This window comes from Phascolarctos cinereus, unplaced genomic scaffold, assembly GCF_003287225.1.
Source record: "Phascolarctos cinereus isolate Bilbo 61053 unplaced genomic scaffold, phaCin_HiC Scaffold_4;HRSCAF=312, whole genome shotgun sequence".
NCBI classification, from domain to species: domain Eukaryota; kingdom Metazoa; phylum Chordata; class Mammalia; order Diprotodontia; family Phascolarctidae; genus Phascolarctos; species Phascolarctos cinereus.
Window position 1 is genome coordinate 214863513 of NW_027555847.1, and position 20656 is coordinate 214884168.

General features: G+C 37.8%; 1 pseudogene; it reads right to left on the reverse strand.

Moving 5' to 3' along the window:
• Nucleotides 1-6116: 6116 nt before the first annotated feature.
• LOC110193493 (large ribosomal subunit protein uL6 pseudogene) lies at nt 6117-6729 on the reverse strand (annotated as a pseudogene).
• Between the last annotated feature and the right edge of the window lie 13927 nt (nt 6730-20656).

Below are 20656 nucleotides of genomic sequence, written 5' to 3' on the forward strand. Positions count from 1 at the left end.
GAACTATTACCAAAGGGCTATAAAACTGCATACCCCTTGATCCAGCAATACCACAATAGGTCTTTATCCCAAAGAGATCATAAAAAAGAGAAAAGAGCCCACATGTGCAAAAATATTTGTAGCAGCCCTTTTCATGGCAGCAAAATATTAGAAATTGAGGGGATGCTCATCAATTGGGGAATGGCTGAACAAGCTGTGGCATATGAATGTAATGAAATACTATTGTGCAACAAGAAATGATGAGCAGACAGATTTCAGAAAAACCTGGAAAGATTTATATGAACTGATATTGAATGAAATGAGCAGAACCAGAAAACATCATACATAGTATCAGCAACATTGTGTGATGATCAACTTTGAATGACTAGCTCTTCTCAGTAACACAATGATCCAAGACAAATACAAAGGACTCGCAAAGGAAAAGGCTATCCATATCCAGATAAAAAATGATGGATTCTGAATGCAGATCAAAGCCCACTTTTTCACTTTATTCTTTTTTGTGTTTTTTCCTTTTTGATCTGTTTCTTCTTTTACAGCTATGACTAATATAGAAATGTTTTCCATGATAGCATATACATAACCTTTATCAAATTGCCTACCCTTTTCAGAAGAGAGGAGGGAAATGTGGAACTCAATATCTTGTAAAATTGAATACTAAAAGTTATCTTGACATGTAATTGGGGAAAAAATAAAATACTATTTTTTTTGTGATACAATTGGGGTTAAGTGACCCAGGGTCACAGCTAGTTAGTGTCAAGTGTTTGGTCTGAGACTAGATTTGAACCTCCTCCTGACTCCAGGGCCTGTGCTGTATCCACTGCACCACCTAGCTACCCCTAAAATACTATTTTTAAAGGACAGGTGTCCCCAGCCCCACTCCAGAGGATGTCACCACCATAGGCCACCTCACAGTGCTGACGTTAGCACTGATATCACAGAATTATTAAAGTAATTTTTAGTTCAAGTTTTCTACTTAAGTTTTATCCAAAGTGTTCTATTACAAAAGTGCTGTGTATTTATAAGGCAGGTGAGTCTTTTTAGATGCTAGGATACAAAAAGAAGATTTAGTAGGAGTTGGACCTGACAGTTTGGTTGACACCAAAAGGGTATCAGATCAGAATTTGATGGACTGAGCAAAGTCCTCTTATTCTGGGTATTTCTGCTGTGGAGGAGATGAGAGAGCAGAATACTACAGAACAATGGCACATGATAAGCTACTGCCCAATGGGAAAATGTGGCTGAGTATAACTGAGTGTTATTTATGATAACAAATCCCTCAGAAGGATAAAAGGTGGTGGTCTGTGGGGATCTGTGATTGGCATTCTAACTTTCTTCTTGTGTGTGTGCATATATGTGATAAGGTTAAAGAAGAGATCAGAAATCCTTAATGTGTCAATATATCAGCTAACTTCTTTAGCTATTTTTCAGGCTTTAATGCTTTTTTTTGGAGAGGGGAAGAAGCTGAGCTACTAATATCAATAATTCAATCAATAAACATTTATCAAGTGTCCATTGCTATATTGTTAGGCCCCAGGGAACAAAGACAAAAATGAAACCATTCCTGCCCTCAGAGAATTTATACCATCCCACTCACTACAGCATCTTTTCCAAAATTTTTCATGTTTTCTCAAGCCCTCCCACAATTCCCCTCTTACCCTCTCATCTGAGAACCTTGCCTCATATTTCATTGAAAAAATAGCCAATTGGCATAGGGCTCCCTCTTCTCCCCTCCTCCTCATCTCATCACCCAGATAACTCTATTACTATCTCAGCCTTTACCCTAGTTTCACTTGAAGAGGTGAACCTTACCTTGCTAAGATAAATCTCTCTATATGCACAGGTGAATCCATTCCATCCCATCTCCTCCAGCAGACTGCCCCTCTATAATCCCAACTCTTGAATTTTTAATCTTCATTCTCCTCCTGTCTATTGCTGCTTCCCTAATTTGTACAAATATGCCTGTGTCTCTCCCATTCTGAACAAACCCTCAGTTGATGCATACATCTTCATAGCTGTTGTCTTATATCTCTTCTGCCTTTGATAGTCAAACTCCTTTAGAAGGCCATCTACAATAGGTGCCTCCATTATATACACATTTCCTTTCTCCTTAACTCTTTGCAGTCTAGATTTCAACTTTGTCATTCCACTGAAACTGCTATCTCCAAAGTTACTAGTAATTTTTTTTTTTGGTATAAAGCAAGTTTATTTCTGCAAAGGTGATGCCTTATGTCTGTATGTGGAGCAGAGATATGGGGGAAACCCCAACCATCAATCCCTTGCTTCTGTTGGGGAATTCAGACATTCAGACACCAGCAGCAGAGGGCAGTTCAGGATATTTCCCGGGGACCAAAGATACTGGGGTCAAGAAGAGTCAGGGAAGTCACTAGCCTTTCAAAGTCAACCAGGGTCCAGGGTGGGAGGCACTGGGCTTCATGTCCATGGGCTGGCCTACTCCCAGAGATAGGCTCATTGAAGGTCAGCAGAAGGTCAGTCCCATATTGGGGCAATCGGAACAGGGCCAGGTGTAAGATCACAGCCTTTTCATTTGCCTCATTTTCCTTGGCCATACGCTGCCAACCGCAGAGGACCCAGGCATCCCGGCAGCCCTGAAGGGATGCAGTGTGGGAGGAGAGGGGCTGCACAGCCTCTACCCTAGTAATTTCTTAATTGCCAAAACTAATGGCCTTTTCTCAGTCTTTATTCTTCTTGACATCTCTACAGTATTTAAATGATTGATCACCCTCTTCCTTCTCTATGGTACTCTCTTCTAAGTTTCTATGGAATTACTTTCTCTTGGTTATCCTATTACCTGTATGCCTCTTCTTTCTGTCCCTTTTGCTGGGTTTTCAGTCAGGTCATACCTGCTAAGCATGGCGATTCCTTACGGCTCTGTCCTGGGCCCTCTTTTTTTCATCCTCTATTCATTTCATTTGGTGATCTTATCATCTCCCTTCATTTCAGTGATCATCTTCATGCAGATGACTATCAGATCCAATTGTCTAACCCTAACTTCTCTCCTCATCTTCAGTCTCATATACACCTTGGAGATGTCATATTTCAAAATGAACTCATTATCTTTCCCCTACAACCTTCTACTCTGTCTAACTTCCCCTAGCCACCATCCTTTCAGTTACTCGGGATCAAAGCCTGGGAATCACCCATGACTCCTCACTCTCCCACTTGTAAAATCGAATCAGTAGTCAAGTCCTATTTCCTCCTTTGTAATATATCTCACGTATGTTCCCTTCTCTCTTCCGAAACTTCCATCAATTGATGCAGGCCCTCATGAGCTCATGCCTACATAATTGTAATGGCCAGTTATTAGAAGTATCTCTCCACTCCAATCCATCTTCCAATTTGATCTTTTTCAAATGTAAGTCTAATCCTACCAACCCTCTATTTACTAAATTTCACTGTTTCCCCATTACCTCCAGGATCAAATAGAAATCCTCTGGCTTGCACAGCACTTCATAACCTTGCCTCTTCCAACCTTTCTTGGCTTGTCCACTCCTTATTCCTTTTTACATACTCTTTTATCCAGTGACACTTACCTCCTCACTATTCCCATATTTCTGTACATAGTGGCAGAGTGGAGAGTGTAGGGCCTAGTGTCAGGAAAACCTGAGTTGAAATCCGGTCTCAATCATTTACTATCTGTGTGACCCTGAGCAAGTCACCTAACACTGTTTGCCTCAGTTTCCTGATCAATAAAATGAACCAAAGAGGGAAATGTTAAACCACTCCAGTATCTCTACCAAGAAAACCTTAAATGGATTCATGAAGAGTTGGACATGACTGAAAAATAACCAGATAACAACAAATGTAGTTGTCACCATGTTGTCGCCCTCATTAGATTTTGAATTCCCTGAGAACTTTGTATCCCTAGCACTTAGCATAGTTGTTTCAAACGTAATTTCTATTTTAATCTTCTCCTAATGGGTTTAACTAGTCATTTGCAGAAAAGCTGATGGTTTATAAATCTGATTTATATCCTGCAACTTAGATGAAGTTATTTTTTACTTTTTAGTTGACTCTCTAGAATTCTCTAATCATACGATGTACAAAAGAAATAGTTTTGTTTCTTCTTTGTCTATACTGATTCCCTTCATTTCTTTTTTTTAATTTTATTGCTATTGCCACTAAAGATAGCAAATAGATTGCTATATCAAATAGTGATGCCATTTCATCTCCATCATATTGTAAAGGATTTGAGTTTATCCCAATTAAATATAGTGCTAGCTCTTGGATTTAGATAGATACTATTTTTCTATTAATTAATTAATTAATTTTTCATTTTTAACATTCATTTCCACAAGATTTTGAGTTCCAAATTTCCTCCCCATCCCTCCCTTTACCCAACTCCAAGACAGTGTGCATTCTGATTACCCCTTGCTCTGATCTGCCCTCCCTTCTATCACCCCACCTCCACTTGTCTTATCCTCTTCCCCTCTATTTTCCTGTAGGGCAAGATAGAAATACCCCATTGCCTGTATATCTTATTTCCCATTTGCATGTAAAAACAATTTATAACATTCATTTTTAAAACTGAGTTCCAAATTTTCTTCCCTCCTCCCTCTTCACCTCCCTCATTGAGAAGGCAACCAATTATTATAGGTTATACTTGTGGAATCATGCAAAACACTTCCATAATGATCACGCTGTGAAAGGCTACGTTTCCCTCCATCCTATCCCACTGCCCATTTATTCTGTTCTCTCCTTTGACCCTGTCCCTCCTCAAAAATGTTTGCTTCTGATTACACCCTCCCCCAATATGTCCTCACTTCTATTATACTCCCTTCTGTTATCCCCTTCCTCCCTACTTTCCTGTAGGGTAAGATAGATTTCCATACCCAATTGAATGTGTATGTTATTCCCTTCTTAAGCCAAATCTAATGAGAGTAAAATTCACTCATTCCCTCTTACCTCCCGTTCTTCCCCTCCACTATAAAAGCTTTTTCTTGCCTCTTTTATGTGAGATAATTGACCCCATTCTACCTCTCCCTTTCTTCTCTCAGTATTTTTTATATATCATCCTTTCATATTCAACTCACCCTGTAGTCTCTGTCTATATCTATACCTCTCTGTCTGTCTGTCTGTCTGTCTGTCTATCTATCTTTCCTCCAACTACCCTAATACATAGAAAGGTCTCATGAGCTATAAATATTATCATTCCATCTAGGAATGTGAACAATTCAACTTCAATAAGTCCCTAATGATTTCTCTTTGTTGTTTACCTTTTTATGCTTCTCCTGAGTCTTGCATTTAAAAGTCAAATTTTCCATTCAGCTCTGGTCTTTTCATCAAGAAAGCTTGCAAGTCCTCTATTTCACGGAATGTCCATTTTCCCCCTGAAGGATTATGCTCAGTTTTGCTGGGTAGGGGATTCTTGGTTTTAATCCTATCTCTGTTGACTCCAAAATATCATATTCTAAGCCCTCTGATCCCTTAATGTAGAAGCTGTTAAATCTTGTTATTCTGATTGTGTTTCCCCAATACTTTAATTCTTTTATGCTGCTTGGAATATTTTCTCCTTAACTTGAGAACTCTGGAATTTGCCTATGATATTCCTGGGAGCTTTCCTTTTGGGATCTCTTTCAGGAGGTGATCATTGGATTCTTTCAATTTCTATTGTACCCTGTGGCTCTAGAATATCAGGGCAGTTTTCCTTGATAATTTCTTGGAACATGATGGTTAGGCTCTTTTTTTTGATCATGGCTTTCAGATAGTCCAATAAATTTTAAATTCTCTCTCCTGGATCTATTTTCTAGGTCAGTTGTTTTTCCAATGAAATATTTCAAATTGTCTTCTATTTTTGATTCTTTTGGTTTTATTTTATTGTTTCCTGATTTCTCATAAAATCATTAGCTTCCATTTGCTCCATTCTAATTTTTTAAAGAAATATTTTCCTCAGTGAGGTCCAAAAGGACCTCCTTTTACATCTGGACAATTCTGCTTTTTAAGGCATTCTTCTCCTCATTACCTGTTTGGACCTCCTTTACCATTTGGGCTAGTCTATTTTTTAGGTGTTATTTTTTTTTTTGACAAAAATTATTTTTATTTTGACATCTGAAAAAGTGTTGACTCATCAGGACATGGCCTTTGGCATCTTTTCCAACCTATTCATCAGCTTATTGCACTGTGCCTTTCTCAGAAACATAGATGCCATCCAAAAATTATTTAATATCCTTGTTTTTGACTGTGGTGGCCTGTTGAATCAGAGGATCTGAGTTTGATACAAGTTCAATATCATTTCCTTCAAGAATTAACTCATCATTTTGGGCTTGAGAAACAGCATAAGGAACACCTGGTCTCAATGTGCAGTCTTTGGATACATTTTTTTCCTAAAAAATTCCGATTTCAACAAGTGAGCCATTTTCTTGAATAACAACATTGATGGGGAAATGAGCATACATAGAGCTCATCTTGTAATAAAAACCCAGGGTAACACATCTGATCATGTTTTGTACATGACTACAGATTGTGCATACTGTTGCAAGTTCTTTTCAATTTCCCACCAGTTGTCTACCTGGAGCCTTTTTTCTTCTTTCCAAGGAGACTGAGCTCAACATTAATATGGTTGAAATTCCTGTGGAGGATTCCTTTGGACCCCTTCACAATAACTGTCCAACCCTTAAGAGAGATGTCAACATTTTCTGGAATGTCAATGGTCTGGTTTCTTAGAATGGTCTTTATTCTGATAGTAATGGGCCAAAAAGAGTAAGGTGTCATTTTCTTCAGTATTTTTTTGAGTAAGCTGTTGAATTATTTTTCATGATTTTCTTGCATCACTCACATTTTTCTTCACAGCTTTTCCTCTACTTGATTTTCAAAACCCTTTTTGAACTCTTCCATGGCCTGAGACCAATTTATACTTTTCTTGGAGGCTTTGGAGGTAGGAGCTTTAACTTTGTCATCTTCTGGTTGTATGTTTTGATCTTCTTTGTCACCAAAGTAAGATTCTATAGTCTCAGTATTTTTCCACTGTTTGCTCATTTTCCCAGCCAATTACTTGACTTTTAAACTTTTGATTAAGGTGGGTCTCCTGCTTCCAGTGCAGAGGGTGTACTGTCTCAAGCTTCAGGGGTTTTGTGTGGCTGTTTTCAAAGATACTTCCAGAGACCTATAAATTTTCATTTCTTCCAAGGTGGTATCATCAAAGGAGAGGTATTTACTCCTTACCAGTGCTCTGGTCTTTGAGTGACCACAAGCACTTTTTCTGCCTTGGAACTGTGAGGAAGATTCCCTCTTCACCACTGCCACAAGCTTTGCTATGCCAGCACTCCTCCTCAACCCAGGACCACCCAGGACTGCAACTCAAATCCAAGCATGGGCAAAGTAAGAGAATCCTGCCTCAGTACCCCAAATCCCCCTTTGATCAACCACTTGATCTCTCCACTTTCTGTGGAGAGATCTGCTCCAAAAGCAGCCACTGCTGCTGCCTGTGCCACCTCTGCCACCTCCATCTTACCCACAGCCCTGGGACAGTCCAGGTCTGACAGGCCTTTCCTATTGATCTTCTAAATTGTCTTTGTCATTTGTGGGTTGAGAAGTCTGGAAACTGCCACAGCTGCCAGTGATTCAGTCTCCTAAGGTCTGCTCTGAGTTTACTGGGGCCCAGTCTGTGCTGGTTCATTTTGTGCTGGACTGTGCTCCTCTGTCAGACTTATGCAACAGACCTTTCCTGTTAATCTTCCAGGTCATCTTGGGCTGGAAATTTATTTTACTCTGTCATTTTGTGGGTTCTGCTACTCTAAAAAAATTTAGAGTCATTTTTACAGGTATTTGAAGGGGTTTTGGGGAGAGCTTAAGCAAGTCTCTGCTTTTATTCTGCCGTCTTGACTCCACCCTTAGATGGATGCTATTTACCAGATTAAGAAAGGTCCATTCATTTTTATATTTTCTAGTGTTTTTTGTTCTTGTTGACAGAAAAGGCTATTATATTTTGCTAAAAGTTATTGATGTGGACTTCTACTTCCTTTAGCCAAGATGGTGGAATAAAAAGGTAGTTAACCTCACCCCCCCATCAACCTCTGAAAAACCAGAAAATATCACCCCCCAAAAAAAACCCCCAAAACCTGGAACAGCTGAACTGGAAGAAAGATGGGGAACAGCAGTACAGCAGCCCAGCAAATGGATCTTCCAGTGGCTCAGCAAAAATAAGGGAAGCAGCACTACAAAGGGGCCCAGGTGGATAAGCACCCTGCAACATTCATCATAAAGAAGCTGAAGGAAGCAACCTAGAGTCTTCCTAAAGTCCCAGTTTTGCTGACTTCAACCCAACACCAGGTAAGCTGCCAGAACCCTACAGCCTCCAACTGTTAACCAGGAGGAGATCCTGAAGCCCAGGTGGTAGAGTAGGCAAGCACCAACACCTGGATCTCTCAGTGCCTCAGTGAGGGTGGAAGAACTGGTGGAAACCAGCTCAGAAAACCACCAGGTGCCTAGGTACTATACCTCAAAGGAATCTTCCAGTGCATTAGCAGAAACCAGGGAGGCAGCATTGCAAGGGGCCCCAGGCAGACAAACACCCTGCAGCATCCATCTAAAAGGAGCTGAAGAAAGCTAAAGGAAAAGAAAAGCAGGCAACCTAGAATTGCCTGAAAGTTCCAGCCTTACTGATTCCAGCCCAACACTAGGTAAGCTACCAAAATCCTACAGTCTCCAACTAAGCACAGAAAGCCAGTGACCAAGACCTAGGCTCCCAACAGAAGAAGCTTGAGTCAGTGCCCTCTGTTGCCCAGTAGGACAACAGCTCAATCTCTTTAAAGGCTAGGGAATAAAGAAACCATGAGTAAAAAGAATCATGCCATAGATTCACATTATGAGAAGAGTGAAGATCAAGACAGAAATTCTGAAGAGAACAACATGGTCAACAAACTGACATTTGCAATATCAAAAGGGAATATGAACTGCTCTGAAGCCCAAAAAGCCTTTTTAGAAGAGCTTAAGAAGCATTTTAAAAGTCTAATGAGAGAGGTAGAAGGGTCCTTGAAAAATACAATTGGCCAGTTGGGGAAAAAAAAGTACACTGAAGAAAACAAGTCCCTAATTTGAGAAGCAAGTAAGGGAAGTAGAGGAAACACTGGGAAGAGAAATGAGAGTGATGCAAGAAAATCATGAAAAACAAGTCAACAGCTTGCTAAAGGAGACCCAAAAATATGCTGAAGAAAATAACACCTTAAAAAATAGCCTAACCCAAATGGCAAAAGAGGTCCAAAAAGCCAATGAGGACAAAAATGCCCTAAAAAGAAAAATTGGCCAAATGGAAAAGGAAGTCCAAAAGATTACTGAAGAAAATACTTCCTTAAAAAATAGAATAGAGCAATTGGAAGACAGTGACTTTATGAGAAATCAAGACACTGTAAAACAAATCTAAAACAATGAAAAATTAGAAAACAATATGAAATATCTCATTGGAAAAACAACTGACCTGGAAAACAGACCCAGGAGAGAGAATTTAAAAATTATTGGACTATCTGAAAGCCATGATCAACAAAAGAGCCTAGACATCATCTTTCAAGAAATTATCAAGGAAAACTGCCCTGATATATAAGAACCAGAGGGCAAAATAGAAATTGAAAGAATCCACTGATCTCCTCCTGAAAGAGATCCCCAAAGGAAAACTCCTAGGAATATTATAACCAAATTCCAGAGTTCCCAGGTCAAGGAGAAAATATTACAAGCTGCCAGAAGGAAACAATTCAAGTATTGTGGAAACACAATCAGGATAACACAAGATTTAGCAGCTTCTACATTAAAGGACCGCAGGGCATGGAATATAATATTCCAGAGGGCAAAGGAGATGGGATTACAACCAAGAATCACCTACCCAGCAAAACTGAATGTAATCCTTCAGGGGAAAAATGGCCATTCAGTGAAAAAGAGGACTTTCAAGCATTCTTGATGAAAAGACCAGAGCTGAAAAGAAAATTTGACTTTTAAATACCAGACTCCAATGGAAAGTGAAGAGGTAAAGAGGAAAGAGAAATCATAAAAGACTTATTAAGATTGAACTGTTTGCATTCCTGCATGGAAAGATGATATTTGTAACTCATGAGACCTTTGTCAGTATTAGGATAGTTGGAGGAAAATAATTATATGTATGTATTTATAGATAGATAGATAGATAGATAGATAGATAGATAGATAGATAGATAGATGGATAGATAGATAGATACATAGATAGATACATAGATAGAGGGCACAGGGTGAGTTGAAGATTAAGAGGTCAGATCTGGAGAATAAAATTAAGGGATGAGAGAGGATTCTACTTGGAGAAGAAGAAAGGGAGAGGTAGAATGGGGTAAATTATCTCACAAAAAAAAACAGAAAAGAAAAGGCTCTTACACTGGAGTGGAAATGGGGGAAGGTAAGAGGGAATGAGTGAATCTTATTCTCATAGGATTTGGCTTAAGGAGGGAATAATATACACATTCAATTGGGCATGGAAATCTGTCTTACCCTACAGAAAAATAGGGAGAGAAGGGGACAAGGGAGCAGGGGGATGATAGAGAGGAGGGCAGATTGGGAAAGGGTGTAGTCAGAAGTAAATACTTCTGAGGAGGGACAGGGTCAAAAGAAAGAATAGAATAAATGGGAGGGCAGGATAGGATTAAGGGAAATACAGTTAGTTTTTCACATGTCTACTATGGAAGTGTTTTGCATAACTGCACATGTACAACTTATATGGAGTTGCTTGCCTTTCCAATGAGGGTGGGTGGGGAGGGAGGAAGAGCAAAAATCTGAAACCTAAAGTTTTAAAAACCTATGTTTAAAAAAAAAGTTTTCACATGCTACTGGGAAATAAGAAATACAGGAAATGGGGTACAGAAGTCTATTCTGCCCTACAGGAAAATAGAAGGGGAAGGGGATAAGAGAAAGGGAGAGAGATAGAAGAGAGGACAGACTAGGGGAAGGGATATTCAGAATGCATGCCATCTTGGGGTGGGGGGAGGGGTGAGATGGGTTGAAAATTTAGAACTGAAAAACTTGTGGAAGTGAATGTTGAAAACTAAAAATAAATAAATTTGTATTAAAAAAAAAACAAGTCCCTAAAAACACAATTGGCAGCTGGAAAAAAAGGACACTGAAGAAAACAAATCTCTTTAAAATACAATTGGCCAGTTGGAGAAGGAAGTACAGACACTAACAGAAGAAAACAATCTGTTAAAAACTAGAATTAGGGGCAGCTAGGTGGAGCAGTGGACAGAGCACCGGCCCTGGATTCAGGAGGACCTGAGGTGAAATCCGGCCTCAGACACATAACACTTACTAGCTGTGTGACCTTGGGCAAGTCACTTAACCCCATTGCCCAAAAAAAAAAAACCAAACAAACAAATAAAAAACTAGAATTGGACAAATGGAAACTAATGACTCTATGAGAGACCAAGGATCAGCCAAACAGAAACAAAAAAGTGAAAAAATAGATGAAAACGTAAAATACCTCATTGATACAACAACTGACTTGGAAAATCAATCCAGAAGAGACAATTTTAAAAATCATTGGACTACCTGAAAATCATGATGAAAAAAACAGCCTGGACAGTATCTTTCAGGAAATCATAAAGGAAAACTGCCCTGAAGTCCTAGAAACAGAAGGGAAAATAACCATAAAAGGAATCCGCCGTTCACCACCTGAAAGAGATCTCAAATTGAGAACACCAAGGAATTTAATAGCAAAATTCCAAAATTACCAGATGAAAGAGAAGGTACTGCAAGCAGCTAGAAAGAAACAATTTAAATATCATGGAGCCACAGTCAGGATTACACAGGACCTTGCAGCTTCTATATTAAAAGACCGCAGGGCATGGAACATGATATTGCATAAGGCAAAGGAGCTTGGATTGCAGCCAGGGATCAACTACCCTGCAAAAATGAGCATGATTTTTCAAGGGAGGAGATGGATATTCAGTGAAATAGGGGACTTCCAAACCTTCCTGATAAAAAGACTAGAGCTCAACAAAAACTTTGATCTTCAAGTACAAGATTCAAGAAAGATATAAAAAGGTAAATGGGGCAGAAAGATACAAAATGTTGTTAATAAGGGTGGACTGTTTACATCCCTACAAGGGAAGATGACACTTGAAGCTCTTGAGAACTGCATTTTTATTACACCATGTTAAAAGAGTATACGCAAAGGGGGTGGCTATTAGTTGATTTTGATGTAAAGATAAAACAAATATCTAATCAAGTGGGTTAAATGGATCCAAGTAAGTGGATTAGCCTGATCTTAGAAAATGTACTTGGAAAGGAGGAGGCAGAGAAGGGCAAATTACACTACAGGAAATGACAAAAAATCCTATTACAGCAGAGGGAAGAAGAAGCCGGGTGAGCATTGTTTGAACCTTACTCTCATCACATTTGGCTCAAGAAGGGGATAGCATAATCAGTTAGGTATAGAAATCTAACTTGCCCTATAGGCAGTAGGAGGGAAAAGGGGAAAGAAAAGGGAGGGGGGATAGAAAGCAGGGAAGAAGGAGTAAGGGCAAAAGGGAAGAAAAGGGAAAGGGATAATAGAAGGGAGGAGGGACTGAAGGAGGTGGTAGTCAAAAGCAAAACACTAGTGAGGGAAGAAAAGGAGAAAGGAGAAAGAAAAGCATAGACTGGGGTGAAAAAGGATGGGGAAAAAGACACAGATAGTAATCATAACTGTGAATGTGAATGGGATGAACTCTCCCACAAAACAGAAGCGAATAGCAGAATAGATTAAAAACCACAATCCTACAATACTTTGTTATCTATTATTTGATAAACCCAAAGACCCCAGCTTCTGGGATAAGAACTGACTCATGGATCTAAGACATTGCCAGAGGCCTAGTGATGGAAAATGCTATCCACATCCAAAGAAAGAACTATGGAAGTTGAATCGCTATCTTTTTTTTCCCCCCTTCTGTTGAGTTTTGTTTCCTCTTTGTGATGGTTCCTTCTATTGGTTTCAATTTTTACTTAGAAGACCACTAATGTGAAAATATGTTTAATTGGAATGTAAATGTACAGCCTATATCAGAGTGTGCACCGTCTTGGGGAGGTTTGGGGGGGGAAGGGGGAGAAAACTTTTAAACTCAAAAGCATATAGAAGTGATTGTTGATAAATCAAAATAAATAAATAAAATAATAACAAAAAATAAAAGCTATTGATATGATCATGTGTTTTTCTTATTAATGTGGTCATTATGTTCATAGTTTTCTTGATATTAAACCAATCTTGCATAACTGATACAAAACCAAACTGGACATAATGTGTATTCTTTGTGTTGTGTTGCTATGGTTTCTTTACTAAACTCTTATTTAAAAATTTTACACCAAACTTAGGAGAGCAAGGAATAGTTTACCTGGCAGATTTATGGAGAAAGGAAGAATTTATGAACAAAGGAGAGATTGAAGCATACTGTTTTCACTTTTTGTTTTGTTTTGTTTTTCTTTCTCATGGTTTTTCCCTTTTGTTCTGATTCTTCTTTCACAACATGACTAATGTGGAAATATGTTTAACATGATTGTACATGTACAGATTGCTATCTTAACAAGAGGGGAGGGAAGGAGGGAGGGAAAAAACTTTAGAACTCAAAATCTTATAAAAATAAATGTTGAAAACTGTATTTACATGTAATTGGGAAAAATAAAATACTATTAAGTGGAAAAAATAAAGTGGACAAAAAGACAAAAAAAAATACCAATATTCATTAGGAACAACATTCAATAGTTTTATTTCTTTGTTTTCACATTCCCTGGTTTAGTTATCAAAGTGTGGGAGAGAAGAGATGTTTGACTGCTTATGAAACAGAAAGTCTACAGAGCTGTTGTGTTGACCTTATTGTTGTATGCCTGTGAAATCTGGACAGTATACATGTTCCGTGGTAGGAAACTGAAATGCTTCTATTTGAATTGTCTTAGTAAGATTCTGAAGATTACCTAGCAAGATAAGATATTGGACACTTAGGTCCTTTCTCAAGCATTCAAACTCTATGCAACCCTGATGGGCTGGCCATATTGTTTAATGTCAAAGGTGCCTTTGCTTAAAAGATTATCTTACTGAGAACTCACATAAGACAAACACTTACATAGTGGTCAGAAGAAGTGATACAAGGACATTCTTAAGGTTTCTCTGAAGAACTTGGAATCGAATAGGTGATCAGAGACATTGGCAAAGGATTGTCTAGCAAGTGCCCACTTCAAAGAAGGCCTTGTGCTCTATGAGCAAAACTGAATTGCAGTAGCTCAAAAGAAATCTGAAATGTGCAGATTTAGACATCTCCACTGTAAATGCTCATATGGACCATTTATACCTAACCTGTGGTAGAGCTATCCAAGGTCATATTGGTCTGATTGGCTGCAGCAGGACACACTGTGCTTTGACTCCAACACAGTGATATCATTCTGGTCCTCTGAAGGACAACAAGCAAACCAATCCACCAACATGTCTAGACTTATGGTAGATTGGGAGTGATAGTATTAGGAATGCTTTGATAGGCCCTGAAGGTATTTCAGTTTTCTGCTGCTTTCTCTCTTTTTTCATGCCTTCCCCCTTCACACCTCACCACAGATTTTTCCCATGCCTAGACATCTTTTACAATTTTCAGGAATTCAGAGATTTTAAAATACACAGCCAAATGGTATTTTCCTTCAAAAGGAGAGGGAGGGTCAACAGGACTGGACTACAATATCAGATTTCACCAGCAGGTACTACTAGCTTATGCTTCCTATGCCAAATTCCTTACTGTAGCTTTTGGGTTTTATAATGCACATAGAATTTGTGTGCTTTGTGTCCATGTGTCCATGTATCTAGATGTGGCTCACAAGGAGGCAAGAAGAGATATCTTGAGTGTCTCCTTCACCCTTCTCCCAGGGAGATTTTGATTCATGGCATGAGGAGATGCAGGCAAGAAATTGGAGTCAGAGGCTATATCAGGAATGGACAACCTATGGCCTTGAGACCACATGTGGCCTTCTATATTCTTGTTTGGGGCCTTTTGACAGAGTCCAAGTTTTACAGAACAAATCCTTTTATTAAAAGGATTTTTTCTGTGAAGTTTGGATTCAGTCATAGGGCCACACTTGAGGACCTAGAGGGCTACATGTGACCTCAAGGCTGCAGGGTCCCCACCCCTTGGCTAGACATTCTTCTCTCCTCAGGCAGAGGGGATACATATCTATCTGTATGCCTAAATATTTTTTAGTCCAGGGAAATTTCTTTTAGGTTCAAGCTAGTTCCTTATCACTATCCCTTAATGATGGAGTTCCCAGAACTATATATGTAAGGCCTGACTCCCTTTCTACCAGATGTCAGTTCCACAATGAACATATATGACAAATATCAGATAAACCCATTTATCCAAGCTAATGGCAAATGGAAATCAGAGAAGGTATGCATATGAGAATATATACCAAACAACACACAGAGTAAATGAGCTTTCCCACTGGGAGCAGGATTATAAGTTTTACATGTGGACTACTTCCCAAAGTCATTCTTCCATTTAAATTCACAGTGTGTATATCTCCAGATCTTCTGCCTCAAAGCTTTCTCATCCCCTCATCAACTCCACCTCTCACAAAGGGATACAACATCAAGCAATCAATCTCCATCAATGATAAGAGTCCCGTGTAAATGTACATTGAAGCATGGGTTACAAATATGAATCAGTGTCCCATTTTTTCCAGCAAATTAAAAATTTTACTGATAAAAAGGGTACCTAACTAAACTACTTATTGCTTCTTTGGGCTGTTTGATAAGTAACCACTTTAACCATAGTTTATTATGATCTAGACCTCTAAATAGTAGGGCAGGAAGAGGAGAACTATAACTAACAGATATTTTTTCAAACCTGGAGCAAGAGGGAAGATTGGAGAAGAAAGATCACCTGGAGAGAAGCTCCTGTGGGGAGGAAGCATGACTTGAGATAAGACCATTGACATCTTTGGGGGCTGGATGAAGCATGAGAAAAGTTCATTATGGAAACTCTGAATACTGCTATTTTCATTTTCTGAATTTTCCAGCCACAAAGGTGGAGGAGAAGAGGGAGAAATGTGTCCTGGTCAAAGCCTCCATTAAGGATGACTGAAGATTTCTTGGAGGGGGAAGAATGTTTCCTTCATGGTGCTGTTGGTATCTTCTAAATTTTTTTTCCCAAGGGCATACAGATTATTAGGTGAGATTAAGTTAAGTTACCCTAAATGGGTTAGAGATATGGAGAGATGAGAGCAGTGATTATTCATATCTAGGTAAAAGAGTTCATCAGGTGAAGTCAATGTGCATTTGTCCTTCCAAAGAGGGCCATGAGGATCCCAATTCTAGAAGCCAGGCTCTGGCTGCCTGGAAAGCAAAGAGGTAAGTTTTTACCTGCCATACAAGTGACTGCTTATATTAGTTAAGCTGCTTTTCAAGTAGCATCTGGACTAATCTCTAATATCCCAAATGCCTTTTTTGTGATGCTTCAATGAGCTGTCTGTTTGGTCAGATTTATCTTGGCTTCTTCTATATGGGCATGATTGAAGTGGGCACTGATAGTCTCAGCTCATGTGGTATTCCACCTAATTCCAGATGTTCAGCTGAGGCTGTAAGACACTGGTGTTGCTTGTCAAAATGGCCAGATGTCAGGGAACTGCAAAGGGGGAATGAGAGGAGATCATTACCCCATTGACAACTGAAAATCTCCAGAGTGTAATAGCAAATTAGGCCATAAGGGATCGAAGGTCTCTTTAAAGCTCTGCCTCTAACTTGCTGTTTGATTCAATTAAACTCTCTAGAATTCAATTTCTTCATCTATAAAATGCAAAAAGCTCAGCCTAATTATTTTTTAGAGACCTATACTGTTTTTTTCTCCCTGGGATTTCATTTTTATAAATAAAAGATCACTTAAATGGTTAGTTTTCCCTTTGCTTTAAACACACATTCCTCAAAATTAGCATCTCTGCACTAAAATCAGAGCATTAGATTCCATTCTGGGCCTTCATGCAAAATTCTTTGACAAATCCCTTTATTCTTTGTTGATTAAAAGCCACCTAAAATGGAAGCCCGGATGGGAAAGGACCTAAAGACATTTCTTAAACTTTAGGCTTCTTTAGGGTAGAAATTTGTAGACGGCATTCCCCTCTCAACTTCATGCAAGAGACCTTTCCTGTTGACCTTTCAGGTTGTCTTGGACTGGAAATTTGTTTCAGTCCATCTTTTTGTGGGTTCTGCTGTTCTAGAATTTGTTTAGAGTCATTTTTACATGTATTTGGAGGAGTTTGGGAGAGAGTTCAAATGAGTTCCTTTTTTTACTCTGCCATCTTGGCTCTGCCTGAACAATATTTTTGATTGCAGAATGAATGGGCAGATGTGATTTCTAAGCAATTACTAGTGATATCTGAAAAAAAAAATTTGGAGATTGAGAAAGTTTCTTCAGGATTGGAAAACAGAAAATATTCTAATTTAAAAAAAAAAATTGGAGAGAATGTAGCCTGCAAACTATAGGGCATTTAGCTTGACTTGGATTCATGGGACAATACTAGAAGACACACATAAAGAGATGGTTAGTGAAAATCTACAAGGGAAAGTAGTATTTATAGAGACTCATCACGGCTTCATCAAGACCAGTTCGTGAAAGTCTAAATTTATTTTATATTTTTTCTTGGTTATTGACTTGGTAAGTCAAAGAGACAATACAGATGGTACAGATTTTAGAGTTTAGCTAGATTTTAGTGAAAGATTTGATCGTGTGTTTCATGTTAATTTTATCCAAAAAAAATGGGGATATGGGTTGGATTCTAACACAGTTAGATGAATTTGAAATAAGTTAAGTGGCTAGACTCAAAAAGTGTTCATCAGTGGATCACTGTCTGGTAGACAAGAGGACTCTAGTGCAGTGCCTAGGAATTTGTGCTTGGACCTGTAATATTTCATATTTTTATCAGCAAAAATGACATGCTTATCACATTCACCAATGACACAACACTAGGAGGTCTAGTTAAACCAATACATGGCAGAGTCAGCATCCAAAAATATCTTTGCAGACTAGAGAATTGGTTTGAATCTAAGATGGCACTCAAAAGAGATAAATCTGTTTATTAGTAGAAAATAAACAATTATTCCAGTTTCAAGTTTAAAAAAAAAGAGATAAATCTGGGTTCCAAAATCAACCATATAAATACAGGCAATAATTTGTCTGGGAAAAAAACCCCTGTATTTTTAATCCATTGCCATTTCAATATGAGTCAGCAGTGTGATGCAGCAGCCAAAAAAAGCTAGTATAATGTTAGACTACAATTAGAGAGGAATACCTTCCAGAAATAAGGAAGTGGTAACCCTCATCTAGACCTCATCTAGAGCATTGAGTTCAGTTCTGGGTACCATAGTTTAAGGAAAATATTGATTGATAAATCAGAGAGTATCTATAGCAGGGCAGTCAGAAAAGTAAAAAGCCTTGTAGCCATATCCAGTGAAGATAAGTTGAAAGAACTGGGGTTTCTTAGTGTGGAGAAGAGTAGATTTAGAGAGCACATGAAAGCTGTGTTGAAATATTTGAAGGGCTATTGTAGTAAAGGGCAAGTACTTGTTCTGTTTGGTCCTACAGAGGAGAACCAGGAACAATGGGTAAGTTGGAAAGTGGCAAATTTAGGCTTGATGTTAAGAGAGATTTCTTCTTTTTTAATTCATTTTGTTTCAGTTCTAAATTGTTTCCCTTACCTCTACCACTCCCACAGAGAAGACAAGAAAAATGAAACATTACAAATACCTATAGTCACATAAAATGAATTAGTCATGTTCCAAAAGAGCAATGACAACAAAAGAGAAAAAGAAAGTGCAAAAGTATATTCAATTTGTACTCTGAGTCCATCAGTTCTCTATCTAGAGACAGATAGTATGTTTTATCATGAGTTCTTTAGAATTGTGAAGGGTCATTGTGTTGCTTAGAATCACCTAGTATTCAAAGTTGATTATGTTTGCAAATAGCTGCTATTCTCTAGATTTTTTTCTCTAAGTTCTGCTCATTTTAATTTGCATCAATTAATAAAGATCTTCCCAGGTTTTTCTGAAACCATTCCCTTCATCATTTCTTACTGCACAAAACTATTCATTACATTCATTTACCACAAACAATTAATCCTTTCTTGAGTTGATCGGCATCCCCTCAGTTTCCAATTCTTTGTTATTGCAAAAAGAGCTAATTACAAATACTTTTGTATATATGGATCTTTTTTCCTTTTTCTTCAATCTCTTTGGGGCAGACACCCAAGAGAAGTATTATTTGGTCAAAGGATATGCTCATTTATGGTGTTCAGTTATCTTTACCTAAGGTAAAGTTATCTAAGTATTCTATTTCCTACTCTGTTCATCTGAGGAATTTATATTTTTTAATAAATATTTATCTTTTATTTAGATCATCAGTTTTATTGTCAAGCTGCTAATGATTGCTTCTGTATCTACTTCATTGGCTGTGAATTCACTTTTTCACATTTCTTATACTTAATTTGGCTTTATTCATTCTTTTTAAAAACCAAATTAACTAATGTTTCTTTTATTAAAAAAACAGCTCCTGGTTTTACTTTTTCTTTTTTTTTTTTAGTTTTGGCTTTTCTAATCTTTCCTTTGGTCTCCAGAATTTCTATTTTGGTGTTAATTTAGGGCTTTTTAATTTGTTATTTTCCAGATTTTTTTAGTTGTATACCCGACTCATTCATCTGATCTTTTCTTTTTTTAATTGACGTAAGAATTTAGAGACTAAAATTTTTCTCCTAAGTACTGATTTAGTTACATTCCTAAATTTTGATATATTATCTCTTTGTTGTAATTATCTCTAATGGATAGAACACCAGTCTATGGAGTCAGGAAGACGTGAGTTCAAATCCAGTCTCAGACACTTGATACTAGCTGTGTCACCTTGAAGTCACTTAACCCCATTGCCTAGCCCCCTCCCCCTCAAAAAAAGTAATTATCTCTAGTGAAATTATTGATTATTTTCATGATTTGTGTTTTGGCCCACCTATTCTTTAAAATTAGGTTATGTATTTCCAATTAATTTTTAATCTATGCTTCAGAAGCCATATTTCTGCTTTCCTGCATTTATTTGTGACATTTTTATGCCCCAATATGTGATCAATTTTTGTGAAAGTGTCATACACAGCTGACAATAGCTATACTCCTTTCTATTATCATTCAATATTCTTCAGAAGGCTATTATATCTAATTTTTCTAAAAGTCTATTTGTTTCCTTAACTTCTTCCTTATTTATTTTAAGGTTAGATTATTTGTGTCTGAGAGGGGTAAATGAATGCCCTCCACTAATATAGTTTTTCCTCCTGTATAATATTTCCTCTTGCAACTCATTTAATTTTTTCTTCAAGAATTTGAATGCTAGGTCATTTGGTGCACATATGTACAATGTTAATGTTAATTCATTATTTAAGGTACTTTTTAGCAAAATGTAGTCTTTTTCTCTTTTAATTAGGTCACTTTTTACTTTTGCTTTATCTGAGATGATGATTAATACCCTGTCTTTTTTTTACTTCATTTGAAGCATAATAGATTCTGCCCCAGTATCTTATTTTAACTCTATGCTTTTCTGTTTCAAATGTGTTTCTTGTAAACAACATATTGTTGGATTCTAATTTCTAATTTTGTCTGCTATCATCTTCCCTTTTATGGGTGAGTTCATTTCATTCACATTTACAGTTCTGATTG